Below are 10,762 nucleotides of genomic sequence, written 5' to 3'. Positions count from 1 at the left end.
AAACAAAGAATGCGAGATGGTCTACATTCGGATTATCAAAAATGGAAAACCAGTGAACAAACTGATCGGCCAACAGGAGCTAGAGCATGCCCATGCATTATGTGAGTAGACACTATTATGACGTTTTTCAATACTTAAATACTGGCTACTTAAATTCCCTTCCGGGATCAATAAAGTATTAATTCTCTATCTAATAACGAGACAATATGCAAATAAGGTAATAATAATTCATTTTATTTATAAAGCACTTTTCATTCATGCAGAGTTCCTTGTATTTCTGATTAAGTGTGTGTGTGTGTGTGTGTGTGTGTGTGTGTGTGTGTGCGTGTGCGTGCATGGATCTCATTCAAGGAACACTACAAGCCACCAAGACTGCTTTTGAGCAGCTGGGACAGGAGACCGGATGGATGAAAAAGCTAGTTGGCTTCAGAGCAGATGGAGCTGCGGTGAATATGGGACATCGTGGAGGTGTCATTGCCCTGCTCAAAGAAGAGGTCGGGGAGCATGTCATTCCGTGGCACTGCATGCCTCACAGGTACATTTGATACATTGAATGTGATCCAACTGTACATAAAATCAAGAATTGGTATAATTTCATGATTGGTTCTTGTTAAATCATCCTCATCAGAACAGTAATATTTTTCCTCTCTAATTAGGCTAAAGACTACATGGTAAATTGTATTATAGAAACATTCAGTCTTTGAAGCGCCACACCACTTGTTTTTTTAATCAAACCTACTTTTACACTGTCATTCATTTAGATTGGAATTGGCCATGCTGACAGTCCAAAAAAAGGAGCCAATGGTAGCTAAACTCTATGACCTCCTCCACCTGCTGTGGAAAACATACCACTATAGCCCAAAATCTCAGAGGGAGCTGCAGGCAGTGGGCAACATGCTGGGAGTCAATATCAGTAACCCTTCCAGCGTGAAAGGCACACGCTGGCTTCCTCATATTGAGCGTGCATTGCATGCACTTCTCAAACCAGGACAGGATGAACAGGACAGCGGCCAATATGCTGCAACCCTGCAGCACATGACCCACCTGGCTGCATCCTCTCCCTCTGCTGAGGTGAAAGGAAGGGCTAAGAAGGTAATATATTTCAAAATAAATGCTTGCTTCGGGTTGCTGAATCTTTTCTTAACCATGTTGTTTCTAGAAATAATGTAATTTTCTGCAATCTCTGAAATTATTTTTTAGGTCAAGTGTGAGATGGAACGTGCAGAGTTCTGCGCCTTCAGCCACTTCATGGCTGACGTTTTTGCAGAACTAGGGAGCCTTAGCCGGATCCTTCAGGCAAATGACTTGATCCTACCAAAGGCTTCTGCTGAGCTAAAGAGAACAGTGTCTGAACTGGAAGCGATGAAGTTGAGGCACAAGCCAGGAGGGATGTTGGAGAGGTTTCTGAGCAGTCAGTCTGAGGGAGAGAGTGTTACCTTTCAGGTGTGATACAATAGCAAATACAAGAACATATTTAGAAAATAATCTTTTCAGTTGTTATTGGTATTTCAATTTTAACATTAACATGCTTTTCAGGGCATGGAGCTGAAAGGGCAAGTTTCCTTGACGGATGCCAGTGTTTTCAGTAATCTGCATGTGGCAGCAGCTGTTGACATGGCAGTCGAGGAGATCAGATCACGCTTCAGCTGCGTGATGAGTCAGTCAGGGGAAGGTGTAGTCGACTGCTTCAAAATGTTTAACCATGACGCCTGGCCAGAGAGTCGAGCTGCACTACTAGACTACGGCAGGCCAGAGGTTCAGTCTCTTCTCCAACACCTACATATCCGAGGACTTGACATGGACCACACACATTAACAGTGTTGTGAAGAAGGCACGACAACGCCTCTACTTCCTCAGGCGCCTAAGGAAGTTCCAAGTCAGCCAGAAGATCCTTAAGAACTTCTACTCATGTACAATAGAGAGCATCTTGACCGGCAACATCACCTCCTGGTTTGGGAATAGCACTGCACAAGACCAAAGCAGACTACAAAGAGTGACACGTTCAGCCGAACGCACAATTGGAGGGGGGCTCCCCACCCTCCAGAACATTTACTACAAGCGTTGCAAGGGCAAGGCTAAGAGAATCATTAAAGACTCCAGTCACCCGAACAACTGCCTCTTTGAACTGCTGCGGTCAGGCAAGCGATACAGGAGTCTCAAGGCGAGCACAGAAAGACTCAGAAGAAGCTTCTATCCCCAGGCCATCAGGCTGCTAAACGAACAATGAATGAACACTACACAACAACAACCACCAAACGCACATAGCACACACATCCACACGCACACACTCACTTTAAACAAACACACTGTAGCACCCACTCCACACACTTATAGCACACACCCACTTTAAACAAACACACTGTAGCACCCACTCCCCACACTTTATATTTATGGATGAAGGATTGCACTACAACTCGTACACCTTACTGTAAATTGTACCTAAAATTGTACCTCATCCCATTTCTGCTTTGCACTAGATAGTACTGTACATTAGTACACTGCATAGTATTGTGTATTGTATATTATATGGTAACTCAGAACATTGTACATATGTCTATACCGAACACTGTGACCTCATTTTCTTCTTCTAAATTCATGCTATATTATGTTATTATGTTATTTGATACTATCTTGTCTAGCACAGTCTCTGGAGCGTAACAGTAAGAAGCATTTTGTATGAAAGTATTCTGTACTTCTGTATGACAACTATTAAAGAACTTGAACTTGAACTTCTCAGAAAGTGAGTAGATAGGGCAATATTGCAAATTCTCATTTTAGTAAGAGGTATGACCAATATTTATTTTAATGAATCTATAACATGTTCAATGTTTTAAGTTTCACATATTTCATATATGTCTAAATGTTTCTACACCTTATTTTCTCCCCTAATCTCTCTCCCTGTATCTCTACTGACACCTAGTGGTGGATGCCAGTCGGAGCAGGTCCTTCAGGAATGGCAGCAGCTGAAGACTCATCAGTACAACTTTTGCAGACAAGTCATACTGAAAGGAAATCCCCTCATGGTTCTTTTATTGAATGTCGGCGAGGTGAACAGAGAGACGAGACAGAGTCAGATGGCAGTCTGCAGAGTTTTACTGAACCGTCACAGCACAAGTAGACCACAATCCGGACCACGCACCTCCGCACTCAGAGCGAGCCAGTGCCAAGTGGTGGTGTCGTCAATACATCGTCACATCATTTATACATTTCTCGCGGTCACCCCTCCTCCTGGCTTAATGATTGATAGCTGTCATGTCATAGTTTGAGGACAAAGGATCTTAGATGGGAAGCGGAGTAGAAGGAGGGGCTGTTTTCAATATTCCTCCGCTCTCCTTATCAGAATGACGGCATATAATTTGTGTGTGTGCATGTGTGTGTGTGTGTGAGTGTGTGTGTGTCGGTGTGTGTGTGTGCTAAAGTGAGAGACATGAGTTTGCATGTCTAGCTGACACTCTCGAACAAAAAAGGGGGGGGTGTGTGTATGTCTCTCTATGTGTATGCATTGATGTCTGTGTGGTGTATGCTTGTGTGTGTGTGTGTGTGTGTGGGTTTTTGCATGCTTCTGATACTGATCTTGCACCTGTGTCCAGTACTGTTTCACGGGGCCCTGTGTCTACACAGAGACTGTTTCATGGGGCCCTGTGTCTACATAGAGACATCTGACGTCAGTGTACAGCCTGAAGATATATAAGATATTGACAACAGATCAATGAATTAAAACTATCAATCCCCCTTTTGACATATAAATCTATATGTCAACACAACAATTCATTGTGCACCCAACAATATGACACAACCATCAATCATCAAGACATACACTAAGCATGGACCTGTTAAAAGGCCAAGGTCAGGAACAAATAGAGTACATTTCCGGACATATACCCACATATCGGATGACCACCAATACTGCCATCAATACACCAGACCTGCACTTAATCCAAGAGGGCGTGTATATCATATAAGCGTGAAGCTTAACTATACGGGGGCCCAGAGGCAAACATAGCACGAAGCGCATGGAATAGCAGAGACATGTGACAATTAGATGGTCCAGTGGTCATCCAGTAGCGTCCAGTGTCGTCAGGGCCGTAGATGGGCAGGCCATAGATCAAAACCGTGAAATACTAATTACAATTACACAATATAACCCAGGAAACTAACACGAGGATACAGTCATCAAGATTCACTGTATATTCATAGAGGAATGAAAACACAAAAAAAATAACAATAAACTGACGTTGATTTAAGATTAACCAGGACCTGTAAAATATGGAAATGATGCTTGACCGCTCTCGCATAATGTACATGCCTGAAATACTATGTAAGACAGCTCAGACAGTTCAGTCTTATTTTGCACAATATCAATCATATTTTAAGACAGTCTAGTTTTAGTTCAGTCACATTTTGCATAATTTCAATCAATTTACACTTTCTCATCTATTATTCTAATATTCTTATTTCAATTAATTATTTAAATTCAGTAATTTATTCAGTTGTTGAGTCCACCATTCAGTTGCTGTGTGGAGTCCACACAGTCCACACAATCCCCCTTTGAGACTGTGAATCCCACAGTCTCAACACCAATCCCCCGCAGGCCATCAGGCAGAGAGCGCTCCTCGTCAGTCAGCCATCACCACCCCCAGAGGACACTGCATCATACTGAATTCAGGCCGAAGTCCTGTTGCCGGCCCCTCCCCCTCAATCCGGCACCAGCCCTACATTTTCAGGCGACCAGCGAGCGACAGCTCGTGACATCGTCCGGCTTTCATTTCCACCCCACCACCGGCAGAGGTATGGAGAGGAGAAGGGCCTCGGTACGGTTCCCAGCATGACCACAGCGTCCCCAAGGAAGTGGATGACAGCTGACCGTTCCCCATCGCGTCCATGGTCGCTCAGCCACTCCCCAACCCGACAGCCCGTGGAAGAAACACAGAACACCACATAGCTTACTTAACAACCAGTACAATGCATCCAGACTTATTTAAGAGAAAACCCATTGATTGAAATACATAAAAAATGCGTAAAGAACCACTCAACTTTCAGATTCACAGTTGGGGCATATCAGCGTCATACTCCGTCACCATCACCCAAACCCACAAATGAAAAAGAAGAAAAAATAATGCAATGATTTTCAATGGTTGCAATCTCTATGCCGAAGGATCATTAGAAAATCAGACTAAAATTCACATAAAACAAATCAAAACAAAACACACATTGTCCCACATCAGGGCATTCCCAACGCAGACCTAATCTATTGAGCATACATTAGTCTTTCGAGTATACAATATCCTAATGAGTATACATATTTTAATGAGTATACAGTATCCTACTGAGTTATACAGCATTCTAATGAGGTATACAGCATTTTACAGACCCACCCGGGACAGCTGTGTCCTCTGTGCTGAGCTTGAGAAGGGAGAGAGAGAGAGAGAGAGAGCTTGGGAGAGAGAATAGTCAGGTTGAGCACAAATGTAATAGGGAGAGGGGGCACTGGTCAGACAACGGCCACAGGTCAAGCAAATGTTAAGTGCCCCACTCAAAGGGGCTGTGCACGCCTCTCGCGCCCCTCCCCCTTCGGCCCAGGTTGTCGTGCGCCGGTTCACCCTGTCTGGGCGATAGGTACGGAGCCCTGTTGGGACATTCTCGGGACCAATGACCAGGCATAGAACACGAGAATACAATATAAAATAAAAACAAAAAAAACAATAATATCTTGTCTCCTACCACACCTCATACAACCTTCTAATACCTTCTCATACCACCTTCTAACACCTCTCATTACACCTACTAATACCTTCTCATACCACCTACTAATACCTTCTCATACCACCTACTAATACCTTCTTTAAAGAATGCTACGTCACGGATTGACATTGACACAAATCTCTCTGCGCCCATTGATTGTAGCTGAGCTATAATGCCTGACCTAGACGTAAGGCCCATAGCCCCCAGTGGGGCCATCGGGTGTACGCCCATCGGGTGTACGCGTCGAGCAGTCCCTTCGGCACTGCTATCAGGAGCCGGGAGACTCTCCATAGCCACTTTTACCTTGAAAGAGAGAGAGAGAGAGAGAGAGAGAGAAAAAAAAAAAAAAGAGCGAGCAGGGGAGAAGGGGAGAGAGAGGGCGCGAGCTAGTGAAAGGGAGCGAGAGAGAGAGAGGGAGAGGGAGGGAGAAAGCGTGCGAGTGGGGGAGAAGACACTCTGAATGGGTCTTGTGAGAGCGGGAGAAGAGAGAACGAGAGAGTGAGAGAGAGAGACAGAGAGAGAGAGAGTGGGGGTCCAGCACCACCACGGGAACAGCTCCCACCGCCGTGCTGCTGCAGCCCTCGAGGAGGGAGGGCCCAGCACCACCAGGGAACTGCCGTGTTGTTGTAGTTCTCGAGGAGGGAGTAGAATTCGGCCGAGCGCGCGTCGCTCCAATAAAATGTTGTATCAATGTGAAGTGTCTTTAGCAATGCAGAGTGCAGACCCATTTACAGCAAGCGGCACCAACGAAATAATAATGATAATAATGGTGATGATTATGTGGAAATGAAAACGGGGACCCTGATGACGAAAGCTCCATCACTGGTCCGCATCCCCTTAACAGCACTATACCGTATTTCTGTGAACATGCTCGCCTCTACCAACATCCATATTTGTGGTAACAACGCAGATAGCGAGTGTATTTCTGTGAACATGCACGCCTCTGAACCCAACCACGCGACCACACAACCGCTCCCACCCCTCAAGCCGCGCGCCCGTGGGGTGAGCGAAAGCGAAGCGCCGGTCCCACCGCAGAGCGCACGGCGGTGTTCAGAGCGGTTCATGCAAATAAACTAACCATAACTGCATATATAGCACCACATAATACATATAATATAATATAATATAACACCCGCTCCTTCTCAGACCCGGAGCATATATACCCACCTATATTTAATCAACTAGGTTGTCAATGCATAGTCTGAAACTGCAATGTGGAGCGAGACCTGTTCCCTCGCGCCGCGGCCGCATCCCTCTACCACAGAGCAGCACACTAATGCAATATGGACGATATTTATTTTAATAATAATATGTTGGCCTCCCTACCACTTATTCATTTTAATATAATGATAGTGGCCTCCTTATCAACAACATAACGCACTGGGTTTGTGTTCCGTGATGAATATTCATATATCCACTTGACTCGACTGGAGACATGGCTTCACTCATCATATGGAACTTCATACATGTGTTACACATTATTAATTCAACACATATAGATTTATAGGCCTTTAACCTCCGGTGGGACTTTAACCCTATTTGAAAGCACAATCAATTTATAGGCCTTTAACCTCCGGTGGGACTTTAACCCTATTTGGAAGAATAGTTATCCAACCTATTTAAGTAACGTGTCCCTCCACTTTGGGGGTCCGTTAGAGGAGATTTATAGGCCTTTAACCTCCGGTGGGACTTTAACCCTATTTGGACTTGAAACTCTGGTGGGGCCTTTAACCCTATAAAGACTCGATAAAATAATAAAAAAAAAAAAAAAACTGCATGAAGTCCTATGTACAGTGTGTGGCCACAGATCTCGCAGACGCAGGCATATTTCATTCAAATGACAAACCTATTCTAAATTTGGAATTTCCAATTGCAGAAACTTGGTATTCTGCTCACCTTTCGTCATTGAAGAAACAGCCCCGGGGTCCGTCATCCGATCTGCCGCACACAGCCATTCAACTCGTCAGTCCGTCCCAGGAGAAATGCACGAAACGGACAAGAAGACAAACAAAAAAATAAAAAAATACAGATTATGATCTACTCATCCTGTGCCAACTCTGCAGATAATCTACTCGGTCTCTGCTCACCTCTTTCCGATCACCAATCCCGGACGAGCCCCCATTTGAAAGGAAATACTGTCACTGGCCTCCTCAATAATGTAACCTGAGTTCTTTTATTGAATGAAGCGGTGAGACACAAGTTGAGTCTGAAGTCTGGTGCCGCCAAGGTTTTTATCTCGAAGTACACAGAGAACACAGGAAGGATAGCTCTTCAATCCGGACCACCTGCTCGAGTACACCCGCAGAATGATTCTTGACGACAGACAGCCACACATTTTTATACAGTAGTACATAGGCCAAACCTCTTTTCTGCCTTGATGATTGATAGCTGTCATGTCACAGTTTGAGGACAAAGGATCTTAGATGGGGAGCAGAGTAAAAAGGAGGGGCTGTATTCCTCCGCTCTCCTTATCAGAATGGTGTGTGTATGTCTCTCTGTGTGTTATGCATTGATGTCTGTGTGGTGTATGCTTGTGTGTGTGTTAAAGTGAGAGACATGAGTTTGCATGTCTAGCTGACACTCTCGAACAAAAAAGGGGGGGGGGGGTGTGTGTATGTCTCTCTGTGTGTTATGCATTGATGTCTGTGTGGTGTATGCTTGTGTGTGTGTTTGTGTGTGTGTGCTGGTGTGTGTGTGGGTTTTTGCATGCTTCTGATACTGATCTTGCACCTGTGTCCAGTACTGTTTCACGGGGCCCTGTGTCTACACAGAGACTGTTTCATGGGGCCCTGTGTCTACATAGAGACATCTGACGTCAGTGTACAGCCTGAAGATATATAAGATATTGACAACAGATCAATGAATTAAAACTATCAATACCTAGGGCTGTAGCAGACACTGCTCACCAAGGAGCCATATCGTTCAGACTTTAAGGTTTGTAATATTTGGGCGGCTAGGTGGTGTAGTGGGCAAGGCACTCGCCACCAATGTTGAGACGCTGGGTTCGCGTGTTCGAATCCAGCTCTCCACATTGTTTTCAGTTTAGCTGGTCGTCCGCAGTAATACACATTGGCCGTATTACGGGGAGGGAAACTGAAGGGTGGGGATCGGGCGTTGTGGACAGCGACTCCTACAGGTCGGTTGGTGCGCCTGCACAGTAGAATCAGGAAGTGTCGGGGGCAGCGTGAGCCTCCCACGCGTTACTCCTCGCCACTGAGAGATCGAGCTGCGCAGGTGAAAAGATGCGACTGCTGTTACCTCAAGTACCGGAGGGGACTTGTGCTATGTATGACTTAGTCCACATTGCAGCCGGCTTGTGGGAGGCAAGAAACAGCGTTCGTGACAGGGGAGGGTTGAATTGAATGATACGAAATTGGGATGGGAGAAAATATAGAAAAATGGGAGAAAAAGTGGATCAAAAAAAAAAAGTTTGTAATATTTAATATTCTTCAGAATTTACAAAGTCATGTGTACTCTACAGAATAAATTAATTGAGTTTTACTCCGTTTTATTTTTTATTTCAGAACTTCCTGCACTTGGCTGAAATACTGCTTGTGATGCCGATCTCCTCCGCTCAGTGTGAGCGTGGATTTTCAGCCCAAAACCGGATTAAGAACAGTACCTGCAGCAGCCTCCATGTCTCCACTGCTGAAGACTTGATCCGCATCAGCACGGAAGGCTGTCCATTGGAGCTATTCAACCCTAGCAATGTAGCAGCAAAATGGTTGGCGTCTTCCAAGAGGGCCAAATCTGAAAAAGTGGCCAGCAGACATGATGCTGGAACTGTGACACGCATGCATGCACGCACACACACACACACTTGAATAATTATAATAATAATAATAGATTTATTTATTTGGTTCCACAAATATGTACAGGTGTTTGTATGCATTATATCTATTTGTTATGTTGGTTTCTAGGTTGGTTTCTAGCTTTCCCTGTAATCTGAGTCCACACCAACGCCGCTTCTGTTATATCAGTTATATGGTTATGTCCTTGTTTTTTTGTTTTACAGATTATGGGCAAATAAAGAGAGAATTTGTCTGAAAAGCATTTCTTGTTAAAGTTTGGATTTTGTGTGCCCTGTATGCAAGATTCATGTCCCTTGCCAGTCACATAACTATTTAAGTAATGAACTGCACTACTTGTGGTTGTTTTTAGAGATTTTAGAGACGTTTTATACTCGTGCTACAAGATTTTGGCCTGTGCTACAAAACTATCAACCTCTGTAGCACCAGTGCTATGTGCAAAAAAAGTTAACGTACAGCCCTGCCTTTAGGGGATTTCTTGTTTTTTGTGGTAATCAAGGGAAAGCAACTATCTAAAGCAGAGTTGAAAATAAGTAAATAACTAAAAATGACTGGTAGGCTTCATTAGCATCTTGTAACTTTAAAACCTCATCCCATGATACAGCACTGATTGCATGTTTGAAAGACTCCATATTCTTTCTGGTAAATTATTATTTATTTATTATCTTATATAGTTATTACATTTAGTAGGCCTATTAGAATTTCCATTGGTAGGAATAATCTGGAAGACAGGAAGTAAGTAAGTAAGTAAGTAAGTAAGTAAGTAAGTAAGTAAGTAAGTAAGTAAGTAAGTATTTATAAAGCACCTTTCATACATGTCATGTAGCTCAAAGTGCTGTACACAAACATAGGCATATATAACGATAAAAGCAATAAAGTCACAGTGATCAGTTAAGATCAATGTTTAAAAAAAAATAATAATAACGTAAAAATGAAAACAGTCATTTGCTGACCAGTTTTGGAGAACAGGTCCGCACAAACATGTCCGTTCAGTAGCAACCGGAAGTAGGAAATGCACTAAACCAATGCACTTGTACAGTAGGTAGCAATGTTAGCTCTTATAACATTAGTGTAGTTATGTTTTTATTAGTGGTCAGAGTTGGGTCCATAAGGCTTATCCAAGCCCCATGGATCCATCAGTGGTCGCGTATTGTATGCGTATGTACCCGTTCCCTCATCTAAAGAGTTGGGTCCATAGGGCTTATCCAAGC

This window comes from Notolepis coatsorum (genome assembly GCF_963971535.1).
Source record: "Notolepis coatsorum genome assembly, chromosome: 1".
Taxonomy (NCBI): Eukaryota; Metazoa; Chordata; class Actinopteri; order Aulopiformes; family Paralepididae; genus Notolepis; species Notolepis coatsorum.
The sequence above is the reverse complement of the archived record's forward strand: the minus strand, read 5'-3'. Positions refer to the sequence as shown.